The 16289-nt window shown below is 37.3% G+C and overlaps 1 protein-coding gene across 4 annotated transcripts in view; it reads left to right on the forward strand.

Annotated features, from left to right (window-relative positions):
• Frmd6 (FERM domain containing 6) overlaps positions 1 to 16289 on the forward strand; it is a 188264-nt gene that overhangs the window by 114289 nt on the left and 57686 nt on the right. The window lies entirely within an intron of this gene.

Raw genomic sequence — 16289 nt, forward strand, 5'->3', positions numbered from 1 at the left:
ACCGGGCTGCCCTCGCGGGGGCGGGCGCTGGCAGCTCCGGACTGCTGGGGCCACCGGGGGAGGTCTCCAGGGAAAAAGCGCACCCTCGTGTCCCGGACGGGGACCTAATGGTGAGGCGCTCTCTTAAAGGCGTGGATAGACGAAATGCTGTCAAAACAAGCATATTTTAAAGTTGAAATGAAAGCTGGCAGATTTTTCGGGTCGTGCAGTTGTGTAGCAAATATCGAAAGAAATATTTGTGTGTGTGTGTACACACACACACACACACACACATACATGGCAACGAATCTGTTTTGCCAGTATTTCCCTCAGGAGCTATGCATTGCCTACAGCGGAGAAGGAAAATTTAAGTAAGCGTTCTCAGCTTGGTTTGATTTCAAGCTTGTGCTCTTCTGCACTTCTGAATGTGGAAGAAAAGTTATCTTGTAGGATTTTCCATGTAGGATCCCTCTCCCCTTTCCCTTTTCTCAGGAACCCGGCAACCCGGAGGTGTTAGTTATTGGTTTTATCAGCATCTATTTAAATGCATTTTTTGCGCGAAATACTCCCTGTTGCCACAGGGTGTAGTTTGGGGATTAGAAAATGCTATTGGAGAAAGCTGCTAGTGGCTTCATTTTCCAAGAATGTAAGTCATTTCCTTTCTGTGATTTCAGGGAGTTGATATTTCACAGCATCAAAACTTTGTGGGGAAAGTTTTCCATAATACATCTGTTATTAAATAGGCTTTTGTCTTTGGGTTTTCTTCTTAAGAGCAGTGCATACATTTAGGCCCAGCTATTTTGAAGATAAGTTTCTCAGAATGTAGAGAATTATGAGGGAACTGTAGAGAGTTTTTAACAACCAAGACCCTACAAATGGCCTGCAGAATGTAGAGCGAGGGAGGGGAGAAGACCTGAAAAGGACATGCCTTCGCTGTTGTCTTCTGTAGTATAAAACTTGTAGGGCTTCATCATTTGGGGGGGGGTGGAAAATAAAGGTTTTATGTTAAAAATGAAGACTCCACAATTGTTAGACAATTGACGTTTGAATGCTTTTTTCAGTATGTTTATAAACATACCGGATTCATATTTCATATTTAAGTAGACCTTTGGTAGGGTTATTATATTAGATGAAGAGGGTCCCCCAGGGGATATCTCATGTCGCGTTATCTGCAGGGTATCTTTTCCAGAAAGCAGACCGACTGTAATATGAACTAATTCCCCTCTCCTTTGAATTGCTTGTAAGAATCCCTGGGATCTGACGCTGAGGAGCTGTTGTAATAAGCAGTTTTTGCAGTGCTCAAAACATTTTAAGGGAAAGGAAATCTTTACACCTCCTTCTTTTGGGGGGGATCTTGGAGGGGGTTAAGATAAGAGTTTCAAGTACACAATTTGAACTTGAAGATTTGAAATGCCCCAGGCTTTATAGGAAAATGCCTGAAACAACATAGACCCAGATAAAGACACTACTTTTGAAGACAAAATGCCAATGTGCTAAGTAACAGTTTTGAGCTTTAAGTTCTTTAAAAACTCTTTGAGCTGGGCTTGCTGAATTCAGAGGTGTTGTAAAGTTTTTTCTAATTTCTAGAAAACACCCCCCCCATGTTTAACTATGCTTATAAAGCTTTTGGCTTTCAGAACTTATGATATGATAGACTGAGTAGACTTTTGTGGCAGATGTTTGGAATGAAAGTTTCAAGCAGAATTATTTTTGACTGAGCTGACAGGTTTAGAGTTTAGTGTAAATGAGTCCTGTCTCACAACTAACTTTGATAATGGGACTCTTTGTAGTTTTCAACTTGGATGTTGCACATTTTTTATTTCTAAAACTTTGGGTTTTTAAAAAAATCTGCAAACAATTATTTTATTACATGAAAGCCAGTACCAAGAAAATATTAATTCAGTCCAGATGTAGAAATGTATGTGAATTTTAGGTTTAGATGATCTCAACAAGTCTTCCCTTTTGTTGATGAGACTGCCTGGGTCCCAGATGGCATTCACAGAAATTACCCCTTAGGTAGTTTTCTGAATTAAGAAGCAAATTTCATGGGCTTTCTTCAGAGTCATTTTTATCATACTTTATGTTTTCTAAAGGACAGAAAGCTTTCTGCTTGTATGTAGAGATGATTATTTTTCTTATTCATTAACACAAACCCAACAAATGCTCCAGTTTGAGACATGGAGCCTCTTTCTTTTAAGTGGGAAAATGGGAATTGTGTATTCTTGTGGGCTAAGTTAGTGGTTTTGCTTTCATTTGTGGAATTCCAACTTTCTTCTTTTATAAGGGAAAAGCGTTTTAGGTGTGTTTATAAATTTAAGTAGACTCCTGCTGTAATAGTTTGTGGTTTCATGTGTAGCAATTGGATCTTATATGATGCTTCTGAACTCTCTGCTGTATTTACCTTCTTCCCACTCCAACAAGAAACAACAAAAAACTTATGAGAAAAAAACCTGTACTCCCAACATCAGAATTATAAAAAGTATCTGTTGTGCCCTTACAATTGTATATTTTCAGGAAGTCTTTGTATGATTGCATAATTACACATTTTGGAAGTTTGCTACATTATAATTGTGCATAAAACAGAGGGAAATGGGGAAGAGTTAATGAAAGAATTTTATAAGTAGCGAAATTTTAGCTGAAATGTATCATCCCTAAACTCAAGCAGGAAAAATAGTGTTGTTAGCTTTTGTGGTTAAACTTTGATGTGGAGGGTAGTTGAGGGGGCTTTTTTAATTATCCTGCAGATAATTATCCTGAAGAAGCTTTGGGGGCCTGTAAAAGTAAGTAGAGAAGTTAAAGGGATAATTGGAGAGAAAGGTGGAAGTGGAAAGCTGGGCACTGGATTGCAAGGAAAACTTAGAAGGGTAAGTATTTAAAACAAGGCTGAGGTAGAGAGAACTTTCAATTAGGAAGTGGAAATTAAAGGATAAGATCTTTTTTAGTTGAGGAAATAGGATTAAATAGAATTGAGGTACCCTTAATGTCTGTAGACAGCCTAAGAATGGGCTACTAATTGATATTTACCCTGGAAACCTTGTCTGCCTTATTGTTGAATCACTAGTTTGATGTCAAATAATGTGCAAGGACTGAATACTTAATACTGCTCCTCACCCCCTCTCAAAGCTACTTCTCCTTTCAAAGACTGGAAATATATTTTGTCTAAGTGCTAATGATTCTACAAATGCAGTATTTAATTAGTCCCCCTGCCTTTTGGGAAGCTTCTAATGTCTGTCTGCTAGGCTGTAGGACCAAAGGGACCCTAAAGCAGTAATAACTGAAGTTACTACAGAGTTTTGGGTAAAAGCAAGCAATCTGTGCTTCTGATTACCTTGCGTGATATGGTGGTATAATTATTACTGATGTGGTTCAGGTTCGTATACTATCACTTTTTATGAGTCTCAAAAGGACCAATCATGCATATTGATTGAAGACGAATTATAGAACACTGACAAGGGGAAAGAAACCATTGCTCATCCATTTACTTGTTTTACTTCAGGCAGACAAAAATGTGCTGAAACAAATCCACAGATGAGCCACATGCATTCCTAAGGAGAAGGCAGTGTTTTCCTGGTGTTTCCTTGGAGTTGTCTGCAGCACGGTTTTCTTGAATGTCTTTCTCCACCTGCATGGCCTTTCCCAGCAGAATCCAATCTATATGGCAGGGAACTAGGCAAAGATATGGTCATTACCCAAGTCTTTGCTTTAATGTGCTGATAATTGGGTTGGTGCTAACCAGATGTATCTGTTTAGATACCCTGTATTCCAAATGAATCATCCTGAGATAGCCTCAGATATTTTCCAACAACATTTTAATAATTTAAAGCAACATTTTATATTAATTTACAGCCATAGTTTCATGTGAGAGAGAAAGTTATAAAAATAGAACAAATTTCATAAGTAGATCTTAGGAAATGAAGTTTCTCATTGAGCTTTTCAGGGGGTTCTCTTTCTGGTCACATTAAATGGAATTAATTAATTTTCTCCCCACAGGTAGCAACGTTTGTTTCAGTAGATTTCTACAGTTTCAGTAGATCTTTTTTTCCTTCTGGTCTTATTGCTTTATTTCTTTGAACTTGTTACTGAATTAATACACTGTGTACACATCAAAAGCATACAACATGGAGCAATCACAGACAGGCAGCCTTCAAATCAAGAAACAGAACATTACCAACCCCTAGGAACTTTCCCTTACACTCATAATTCCTGCCTCAAGGATAACCACTCCCCTGATTTTTAATGTCATAGCTTGGTTTTACTCTGGTTTTGGACTGCATTTAAATAAAGTCAAATATAAGTCCCTTTTTTGGCTTTATTCTTTTTTAGTGCAACATAATGTCATCTACTAAGTCCAAACAGATGAGTAGGAGTAGTGTTTTTTTTTAAACTTTTATTAATGAATATACTCAGTTTGTCTGTTCTGCTGATGGAACATTTGGTCAGCTTGGGTCCACTGTATAACAGATAACTTTTTGATAACTAATGAAAATTGAGTACTTTAGGGTTGAAAGGAAAGTATAGGGTTAAGGTTTTTATTAAAAATTTGAGAAAGAAGATGTGATAAAAGAAAAGGAAAATCACTATGTAAGCACTTAAGAGTTTCACGCAATCCACAGAATGCTAGTGTTTCAGGGATACAGTTTGGAATATGCTAAGCAATGGGGACAGGAAGGGAGCATTGGGTGACATCTCAGTGAGCCCCATTAATTTTTAGAAGTGGAGGCCTTGGGAGGTGAGTGACTCACACTGAGTTGCACAGCTAATGACAGTGTCACGAGGGTGGGCTCCTCCTGATGGTCCAGTCCATCTGTGTCCTGGAGAGAGGCACTAAGTCCAGGGCTTCCTGCCTAGAGCTGTGCAGGCTTTGCCCCGGAAGGCAGGGAGCATAAGGGTGCAAAGGCAGCCTTAGCAGTGTAGCTAAAGCAGGGAGTCCACTGGGGACCTCATTGACCTGGAGGACAGGTTCCCTTTTCAGATTCATATCAAGGTGTCCTGGGGCTCTATTAAGATAGACTTGGACCTGTCCAGAAAAAAACGGATGAGGCAGAGTTTCACTTCCACCTGCCTGCTCTGCCTCTGCCCTCAGTTCAGTTTGAGACTTCTCTTTTTCCTTTTCTCTCTCTCCCTCTACAGTGAGACCTTGAGTTGTACGTACCAAAGAGGTGATAACCTGAGTACCTTGTGGATTCTTCACTGATCTGTAAATGACGCAGGATGGACCCTTATTTCAAATGACTGCTCTGCAAAAATTTTCAGAGAGTTCATTCGTAAGAAAATGCTGTAAAAAAGGCATTTTTTTGGACACTTTCTGCATGTATGCTTCCTTTCTTTAAAATTTTTCCCTCCCTCTGCATCCTTTCCTTTCATCATGTTTTCATTTCTTAACTATCTCTGGAAACATCCAGTCTTCACCAAAGCAGCAGTGAAATTCTGATGCTGAGGTCCTTGGCAGTCCCCAGGAAGCACTTACTACTGTAAAACATAGGATTATGATTTCACTGAGAGGTCTAATAGATAGAGCAAAGTGCTTGCAAAGGGTAACTTTATACAGATATTTTGTTTCATGTTTCCTTAAAGAATAAAGGATGTTTTCATGGAGGAAAGCCTGTGTTTCAACTTATCCTTATTTAGGTTTAAAAAAAAAATCACAAAAATTTTATAATAGTGAATATCTCCTGCTTGAATGAGATGCTGCTTACAACAGCAGACATTTAGGATACGTAAGTTAAATTTTAAAAATATGCTAAGCATAGGTCCACAATTCTTGACAAGCTGCTCCATGACATTACTATAGAGAGGAATATTACATTTTGAAGACTGTGCTAGAGAGGCAGGAAAGTAAAATGGTAAGACAGATCTTTGAGTTCAGTCCTCTGGGGTCCAAATCCAGCTGTTCTCTAGTGTGTGACCTTGGGGAAGTTATATTACTCCCTTAATCTCTGTGTCTTCATCTGTAAAGCAATGACTAATAATAACAACTATTTGGAAGGGTCTTTTTGATGAAATAAAATGATACATGTAAAACAGTTGGCCCGGTCTTGGACAGATAGTAAACTGTGAAGCAGTGTTTTGTTGCTTAGGACAAAAAGAAACTATGTATAGAAAGATTTATAGTTTTTTGGAGATTTCTAAGCCTTTGTTTACAAACAATCCAGGGGCTTCTGTTATATATTCAGTTTTTGTTTTTTGGCAGTGCTGAGCATAAAACCCAGGGCCCTTGCACATGCTAGACAAGGATTTAACACTAAGCTTACACCTCCAGCCCCTATGTTTTGTTTTTTGGTAGCATTAAAACTGTAAAACCCGAACAAAACAAAACAGTAAACCCAGTACAGTATTTTGCACTTAAAAATATTGGGCATTCTGTGTTTCTACAAGAGGAGCAGCTGGCCTATCCCCCTGATTATGAATTGATTGAGTTATTTTTCCTAATTCTTTGTCTAATTTTCAACTATCTCAGTCCCCCAGCTTCTGCCTGCTAGATAATTGTTTTTCCTCCAGATGCCAAAAAGCAAATGTGCAAGTTCAAAAAAAAATTCTCTTTATCGTGATTAATGTTGTGCAAAGTGCTTTTGAATTTAAAAAATATGAGTGGCTTATGTCTATTGCTCTTGTATCTTATAGTTTCTTGTGAGTTCTTTTAAAGAAAGCCACTATTACTAGTACCCCTCCATTGGTACAGTTTAAGTAATGTGGGTCAAAACTCTTAGGATTTTGTTGTGAGGATTAAAGCTTAAGATTTTAAAGTCATTCATTCAAAAGAAATTAATAATCTGAAAATTTTAATAAGTATTTAAGAAAAATGAATTTAAGCACACATTTACATCTAAATAGCATAATTACAAGCTCAGCCAAGATAGGCACAGAAACTTCCAGATAAATCATGCTGTATCATTCAGATCTGTTCATTAAAAGGTGATCTGCCCTACCCACATAACACTGTTCCCCATTCTGCATTTCATGTTTAAAATCTTCAATTTAGTAAACTTTAACACTTTAAAAATGTTCATGGAGTCCATCTAAAGCTAGGTTTTATGTCTTTATGAAATATTTTGGACTGCTGAATATTCTTCACAGTTCCTGCCAAAGTAGATCATGTCTAGTTGGAAAACAAAATCCGTGTGTGTGGAAGGGTATTAGATGCTCTCAGACAAGTTGAGTCCTGGTTTCAGGGAACAAAATCAGTGATGGTCCAATGTAGGATGTCTCCAGCTTGTCTGAGATTTTTAGGTTTGTGTTAGAGTGTAAAGTCAGGCTTAGATGTAATCGAGGGACTTTTCTAGGAGCAATAGAAATGTTCAGGATCTCAAAGAAGCCTCTAATATTGAAAGGTAACTATGAAATTGAAATTGTTCAATATTTTCATTTCTTCATTCAGCATAATCCATGCCAAACATATGTGAGGCCGTGTTCAAGACGCCAGGAGTATGCCATGAACAAAAAAAAAAAGCCCTGCCTTCATGGATGTTATATTCTGTTAGAAGACAAACAATAAACACAAAAAGTATTTTAGTCACTGTCTCTTCGCTCAGACAAAATATCCCACACCCCCAACTTAGAGGAGAGATTTATTTTGGCAGGAAAGGCATGGTGGGTCCAGTGGCAGAGAGCTACTTGTGTTCTTGCATCCAGGAAGTGGAGATCAGAGGGAAGAACTGGGGTAGGAGATTCACTCTTGCAAGTCCCACCTCAAAGACTGACCATCTCTTCTGGCCTGACCCCACCTTCCACTCACACACTCAGCTGCTTCAGCTGCTCATGAATGTAGTGCCCCCATGATCCAGTTACCTTCCAGAAGCCCCGCTTCTAAGCTCAGGAGAGTTTGGGGGATCATTCTTGATCTAAACCATAACACAAAGCAAAGTTCACTGTTTTCTAGAATGTAATAAGTGCAATGGCAAAAAGACTAGGTAAGGGACATTAGAAGTGTAGTGGAAGGAGGTAGGGACATTGAAGATCTCCTCCCAATAAACCCATCACAAATTAAAAATATTGTGAGTTAGAAACACATTTAATACACCTAACCGATGGACCCTCAAAGCCACTGTGGAGCATCAGTTGTGTCCCTTGAGCAAGTGGCTAATTTTTCTTGGTCAGCATCGAGAGAGAGTACAATACTGAACATCACTAGTCCTGGAAAAGATAAAAATTTACAGTTTGAAGTATAGTTTCTACAAAATGCGTCTCAGCATCACACCATGGTAAAGTTGAAAAGTTGTAAGTCAAAACATCCTAAGTCAAGTGTCATCTGTAGTGTGGTCAGGTAGGCCTCACTGAGAAGATAACTTGAACATAAGCCATGGAGATCCCGGGGTGGGGGTGTCCCTCAGAGGGTGTGCCTGCTGTGAGAAGGCTGCAGAAATAGCACAGAAAACGGTAGTGGATAAAGTAAGAGAACTTTAGAGGTTTCACCATGTAGGGCTTGCTGGACCATTTGAAGGACTTACCTTTTACTCTGAGTGAAAGGGAGAGTCATTGGAGGCTCTTAAGCAGAGGCATGAAGTGATTTGACTTGTACTTTGATAGAATCACTGGATGCTGTATTGAAAATAGAAAAATAGAGGGGGTGATCAAGATCGATGCCAGTTAGCATCTGTTGTCAGTCTACTTAAAAGAAGCCAATAGCAGAGGAGGAGCTGATGAGAAATGGCCAATACCAGAGCCAATAGCATTTCAATTGTTTGAGGAGTAGGAGAAAGACAAGAATATCAGGATAACAATGAAGCATTTTACTTAATTATGGAATTGCCAGTAACTGAGATGGGAAAGATAAGATGGAGCTGCGTTGAACATGTTTGACCTCCAAGTGGAGAAGTTTAGCTTGTTGGCTATAGAGTCTGAAATTTAGGTAAGAGTTCCGGGTTGGAGGTGCCGATTTGAAACTGTCCACAGACTTCAAGTGAGATAAATTGAGGAATGTGGAGAGAGAAAGAGGCCCATGGGCCAAGCCTTGGGGCATATTAGTAATTACATTATAGGGAAGAGGAGAAATAGCACCAGCAATACAAGAAAATATTTCAAACCAAAGGTATGCACATATTTTCAACATAGCAGACCAAGTGAATTATTTCTATTCCTGGAATTCATTGTTATTAGGATATATTTTTATGGACCCACGTGATGGGTGGATGAACTATGATTTTTTTTTCCTAGTTTGATGACATACTGAGTTAAACCTGTGATGCTTCATTCAGAATTGAGTGTAGAAGGAGCAACCAGAAGGTTAGGAAGGACATTAGATGTCCCTGAAATTGAGTAAGGGAAAAGTCTAGAGGAGGAGAGCTTGAATCAGTAATGTCACATGTGGATAAAAGTTCACATAGGCTGAGGGAGTTGCTTGTTGGCTTTAGCAGCTTGGAGGTCCTTGAAGCAAAAGAGGACTGTGCTGGTGGAAGGGCGAAGACAAAGACCTACTTGGAGAGTGTTCAAAGGAGAACGAAAAGCTTACGAAAGAGAACCATGATTTGCAATTCAGGTTCTTGAAGTGTTTAATATGGAAGTGAGTGCATTTCAGCATATCTGATAGGATGTGAGTGGGATTTCAGAAATGGGAATGTTACATTCCCTGAGGGTATTCAGGCTCTTGACGGGGACCCTTATTATTGGTAAGACTGCAGTATGCAGATTGTAGCCTCTATTTTGAAATTTTTTTAAATTCATTTTTTAATTACTGATGTATGCCCTACATTTGGCTAGAAAATTATTCAAATGAAGTTTTAAAATTCTCTATTTACAGGTCTTTGTATAAAAACTATATCTCAAAAGCGCTCATACTTTGTGTTAAGAGTTTGGTTTTATTTCTAGAAACATATGTTCTTTAGTTCAACTTATAAAATTCTTTGATATGAAAACCATGACCTGTGCTTGAGTTACCTTCATTTTCCCCAGTGGTGACAGGTTTGAGGGATTCAGGCCATACAACACAGTGCCCCACCCACCTGGAGGGCACCATTCACAGGGGGAAAGGGGGTTCTGAGAGCCAGAGCAAATTCAGTAATAAAAAGCATTTCTTTCAAATTATTTTATACTTCGTTGATGACATTCATCATGAATATTATTTCTTCTCCCCCACTTTGGTGGGAAGACAAGGTTCCACTGTTAGTTCAGGCTAGTCTTGAACTCACCATGTAGCCCAGGCTGACCCCAAACTCGAGGTGATCCTTCTGCCTCAGCCTCCCAAGTGCTAGGATTACAGGTGTGCACCACCACACCCAGCATGAATATTGTTTCAAAGCACAGGATTAAGCAATTTCCATAATTCTGTATTTTATATCATAATTATGTACCAAGAATTTTCTGTTCCAAGAGTTACTTTTGAATTACAGTGTTCACTTTCTGTACTACTGTTATCAAAGTGAATCAACAAGTCTTTGATACTAATTATCTTTTCTTTCTCTAAGCTTATTAACACACTTAGCACTTTGGCCATGAATGCCTAAGTATTGTTTTTGAAGAGTTAAAAGCTTAGAGTGATTGGTAGGGTTAAAACTTAGCTACATATATTTGAGTGTTGTTTGGTAATAAAATATAGTATGTCTTTAGATGGTTGCTAATTACGAGAAAGTGGTGGAAAGGGCAAGGACTTTTTCTTTGCAGTGATTGTGGCACATGTTTTTTAAGTGGCGCTCCACTGATTATATGTGTGTTTCTAGTGGGTTGTGGCATAGACATATAATGTCAGCATTTTCTTAGGCACTGCTCTGTCAACACAGTTTTATTGGTATCAGATTGAATGTTTTGTCAGCTGAAACTTATAAGTCACTCTACGGTTACAAGGGAATGTAGTTGGCTTGAAACAGAGAAATGCTCACACAAGGCCGACGTGAAATAATTTGGCAATGTAGAGTATTAGATACCAGATTATGAAGAGGTTTAAAATGAAGCAAATTTTGAAGTAAAGACTAAGTCTCTGAAGTCTGTGACTATGGGATCTGGTCCAGATTTCTCCTCGTGCCAAACCAGAGTTGCAAGCCTGAGGCCCACCAGTAAGATTGGCTGCAGACATGTTTTCACTCTTGACACAGTTTTTAAAATACTCATTTGCCAACACTTAAAAATCAAGAAATGTGACATTTTAAAAGTTGGATTTTATACCTTCTTTTAAGAAGACTGGAAGGCCTGGTAATAATGTGTTGGAGCAGTAGAACAGCTTCCCCCTTTATATGAGGTGTGTTCTTTGTGCCCCAAGTCCCCAGCACAGATCCTGTCCCCTAACATCAAGACCAGGTGCCTGTTGGTGCTTTCCATTTTGCAGGCTTCACTCTGTTGCTGCCATGATTTGTAGATACTATACTTATTTTTCAAGTATCATCTCAAAATTCCTTAAAACTGCTCTCCCCATCATCCTAATACACATATGGGCTATGTCTTGTTTTCTTCTAGTTTCTCCTCCTAGTGAACCCAGGCAGTGAATTGCTGTATCATACCATTGAAATCAGTGTACAATACTTCGCACACTCAGCTTTTTATATATTTTTCCTAGCTCTCCAACTGTATTGTAACTTCCTGACCATAGAGTTTACTAGTGCCTAGCATGTTTATTTTAGATTTACTACATTAACTATTGTTTAGATTTAGTATACAGTTCATGGCAACCTGTGATTATAATGATGTTGTAGAAAAACTAGATTCATCAAAAATCTCCTTCCTCAAATAGGGCTTTCTTAACATGTTATGCTCATCCTTTTGTAGTGTCAATTACATAATATATTTGAGTATTAATTGGCTAAGTACTTCATTTGTTACTGATTCCTTGTTCTCTTACATAGATAGGTGAAGTTTCCTGGTATTACTGCTTACTGTTTTATTGTTTTGGATGTATTTCTTTATAATGACAAATACTGGTTTGCTTTCTTTTTGAATCAGGGTCCTCCTGTGTAGTCCAGGATGGCTTTGAACTTGTGTTCCTCTTACCTTAGACTCCTTGGTGCTAGGATTACCAAATATGATTTTAAATGTCTTATTTTTTATGTCTTCGGCAAATAGTATGTAAGGTGTGGTTCATCCTTCTGAAGCTTTCACCTTTAGCTGGAAGGGTAGATCTCAAATAATGGAGAACATAATGATTTAATTTTAGCAATTAATACTTTTTGCTAAAAAGTATGAATTCTGTAAGACTGGTTGACAGGGTATACTGCTGGCCTGTCTATGGAAGTTAGAGTGGGGATATAACAGACTGAGTTCTGAGTTCCTTAACTCTCTCATGTATTCTGTAGCAGTTTGTAAAATAATCAGAATATGAAAATCTCATCTTTGAAACAAAATGAAGAAATATCTGTAACAAAATAATAATAAAAATTTTCTTTCAGAGGATATACATATTCAAAAATAGGAAAAAGTATTTGCTATTGGTTACAGTCATTACATTAATGATAAAGAAAATTATAGCGTTAGAATTTATTGTTTGATACTTGTTGAGTTGTTTTAAAAAGTATATAAAAGACAAAGAGAAATTGTGCTAGAAATTTCAGATATACCTGACTTGAAAAACAACTTTTATTTTATGAAACTATTAACTGCAGTATTCCCAAAGTATTTGCAGTAAGAACTTTTATTATGGCTTTCAAAAATCGGAAGTAAAGAAATGAACTTATTCCTGCTCCCCCAAGAGTCACTAGTAGATAGGACCTTTATTTAATGCATCTAAGCTTATGATGGAAAAATATTAATACTTTTATCAGCCTCATTGTAAAGTAGTATGATATCATGAAAAATGCAGAGGTAAAATTAATGACATGTGTGAACCAAAAATAGAGTGGAATTTTGTGTGGTTGCACATATTTTACCACATCAGAAATGCTCTGTGTATTTTTCCAGGGAAAATAGAATTCTATACTTAACTAAACCTATCTAAATATAGTGGTAAAGTTAATGTTTTGCATAGCTGAGTGTTACCCTGGAACAAAGGTCAGCTGCAATAGTGCCATTTCTGAGATGTCAGTTGAGGAACTCAAATTACTTAAAATTATATAGAAGGAGAAAATTTAAGGAAATTTTCATTCAAACAAACCTAATATTTTTCAAAGATGATGTTAAAAATATTTAAGAAAATCAAATTAGGGGACCATTTTTAAGAAATGTCAAGTGTCATCTAGAATTTATAATAAATTCTAATAAGTCTTTAAAATCTTTAAACCTCAGATACTCATTTTTTGAACCAACATTCATTTTGAATCTGTAAATAAAGGAGATTGAGCTAGTATTTTGTAACTTACTAAATTATTTGCTTTTGTAGAAGCCTAGAGAAATTTTCATGAATTTCAGTTGTAGAGTAAAACCTAGCAAGGAAAGCTAGTATATATAAATCATCTAATTTGAAAGAAAAAAAATTCCCTTTAATACCTGCCTATGTATTTTTTTATGAGACCCATGTTCCTTTTTTATTAGTATAATTTGCAGTACGTAATAGTTATATTCGTCTTCTGGAATTGCCATATATATATTTTTGGGGGGCCTTCATCATTTTTACTTCCCCTTCCTCTTCCTAATCCTGTCTCTCTCCATCCCCACATCCCCTTCCCAATTCCTCCAAGTCCACCTCTTAATTTCTTATCATCTGTATTTTTGGGCCCACTGTTTCTGACAATAAGTTTTCAGGAAATTTCTGTGTTTATTATAGATACAGATCTAAATTACTGCCTTTTAATGTGTAATCTGAGCTGGGGATTTAGCTCAGCGATTCGGTGGCCTGCCTCGCAAGCGCAAGGACCTGAGTTCGATCCCCAGTACCACAAAAAATAAATAAATAAAATAATGTGTAGTCTATTTTTTATTGAGTAGCCTTTTAAATATATTTTAAATTTCCTAGGGGATGGGAAAGGTTTTGATGTATGGTTTGAGAGCCTGGGTAGGCTGGTTAGTGGTCAACTGGATTTTTTTCACTAGTGCTTGCATCCTGACTAGATGGGTTGCAGGGGTGACTCCTGTTTGTGTCTTTTTTTAGTCTGATGACATCATCTGTGTCATATCTTCCTGGGTAGGCAGTAAGTAGTAAGTTGCTTATAGACGGAGTCTGTATTTGTACCTGTCTAGAATTCTTCCTCAGCACCTTGAGCTGTGATGGCGAACCTTTTAGCGCTTTCAGTGATACTAGAAGCCTGGCACGCATGCCATAGATTTGCCGCCACTGACCTAGATAGAATATTACTGGCTCTTGACATAAAGCTCAACAATATTACAGCTTTTATTCTTTATGATCCGTGTCACACAAGAGAACTGACATCTGAATTCAAAGCTTCAGTAAGTCAAGTGCAACCTGCTAGCCCAGGAAAACTAAAAGAAATGTTCTTATCAATGCCCAGGTGCCTCTCAAGTCTGGCTTGTGAGTAAAATGTAATTTCTCATAACTGATATGTATTCAGCCCTAATACTGGCATTGAAAATTACACATTTTGTGACTTAAATTTTCAAGACTATAAAAAAATTCCAAATTTTGTTCTTTAAATATTCCAAAGACCCTATGTAAAGATTGGGCTTATTACCAGTAGCACACAGTAATATAATTTACCAGTGATTTCTCAATTGCAAGAAGGTAAAGTGTCTTTTGAAATGCTTTAGTTTGGAGTTTGTTTTCAGACTCTAGAAGAAAAGGATTTCTTTCTGTAGGCCGTGACTGGTCTGTGAGCCTGTTGAAAGAACAATATGGACAAGTTTCTTCTGCCATGATAAGGTTACCAAGACACAAAATTAATCCATTGGAAATTCTTTACTCATCATTCTGAGTTTTCCTCCTTGAGTTGATCAGTAGCACCATGTGACACTGCATACTCTTGTGATCCACTGTCCCCCAGGAAGTGTTCTGAACTTGACCTGGCCCCTAACCACCTGCCTTGTTTTGCTTGGTCCTGTGGCCTAGGAATTAGATGATTATGGATATCACATTTTCTTTTTTTTTTCCCTAATAGTACCAGGGATTGAACTCAGGATCTTGCAGTGTCACATTTCCTTACACAAGGGTTTTATATTGGTCTAGCTTTCTTTCAGATTAAGCAAAAAGATGAAAAGGTTGGAATTGTTTCTAAGTAAAACTTCCATGTTGCTATACCAGCCACCTTCTCTGCCGTTGCCTTGACCTTTGTGGAGATCTAAGTTCTAGTTTCTATTTCTTCAACTCTCCTCTCTTTTCTGTTTTCTGCTTTATCTAACTACATATGTACTCTATTTTTTCATGAAAAAAATCTCTGCATATGGTACAGTATATAGTTTATATTGGGATCAAAGGCTAGTGGAAAAGAAAGTAGCTAAAATAATATATAGAGATTCTTCCTATTTTATAAGTAATAATACAGTTAATTTTATTCAATAATATATGAATATATGCTTGCTTTTCTTCCTGAGGATATTATTAAAGTTACTTTGTAAGTAGCATTGTATATTTAAACCTTTAGCAATTCAAGAAGCAGTTTTGACTAATTAAAATTAAAAAAAAAACTAAATGGTGCTTAAAAAGCCAAGTCTGACATACTAGCAAATGCAACTTCTTAAGAGTAAGATGTGTTTAACTTTAATGTTGGCACCAAAAATATAAATTTTGTTGTTTAAATTCTGTAAAATACAGCATTTTGAAGATCACTAATTGTATAAAAGAATATTTCCTCAAAAGAAAAAATAACGATATCATTGATTAGGTTTGTATGGAAAAAAGTTTAAATTGTGTACACATTTTGAAATGCGTAATTATAAGTATTCTAAATGGTGTGCCTTTAATTTCCTGAGATGTTAAAGTATAAAATAGGTTTTCCTAAGTGTATTTGCAGTTTAATGAAAAATTTCTGCCTAGAAAAGTAGAACCCTAAAGCATAATTAAGAATCCTACCTTGAGTTTAGTATTACAATGAATCACAATTCAGAAGTTGAATTATAGCAGATATTTGAGTGAGGACATGGGTCTGAAAGTCCTGTTAGAAAATGGGAGCTGCTGTAAAGATGAGACCACACGTTTGAAAGTGCCTTTATTCACGTTGATATAGACACACCTCACATTGCCACCACAGTTGGCTCAGTGTTATTTACTGCTCACAGGTGTGAGCAGAACAAAGAATTGTGTCAAAGCCAGGAAAGGGGTGCACACTTGCAATCACAGTGTTGGGGGAAATGAGACAGAAGGAGCGTGAGTTCCAGCCCAACCTAGACAACTTAGCGATTTAGTAAAATCCTGTCTCTCTTTTTTTTTTTTGTACCAGGGATCGAACGTTAGGTCCTTGCACTTGCAAGGCAAGGTGGTGGAACCACTGAGCTAAGCCCCGGCCTCATTTTATTTTATTTTTTTAAAGAGCTGGGAAAGTAGCTCAGGGCAAAGTGTAGAGATTAAGTGT

This window comes from Fukomys damarensis, unplaced genomic scaffold (assembly GCF_012274545.1).
Source record: "Fukomys damarensis isolate Sample0158 unplaced genomic scaffold, DMR_v1.0_HiC HiC_scaffold_17, whole genome shotgun sequence".
In the NCBI taxonomy this organism is placed as follows: domain Eukaryota; kingdom Metazoa; phylum Chordata; class Mammalia; order Rodentia; family Bathyergidae; genus Fukomys; species Fukomys damarensis.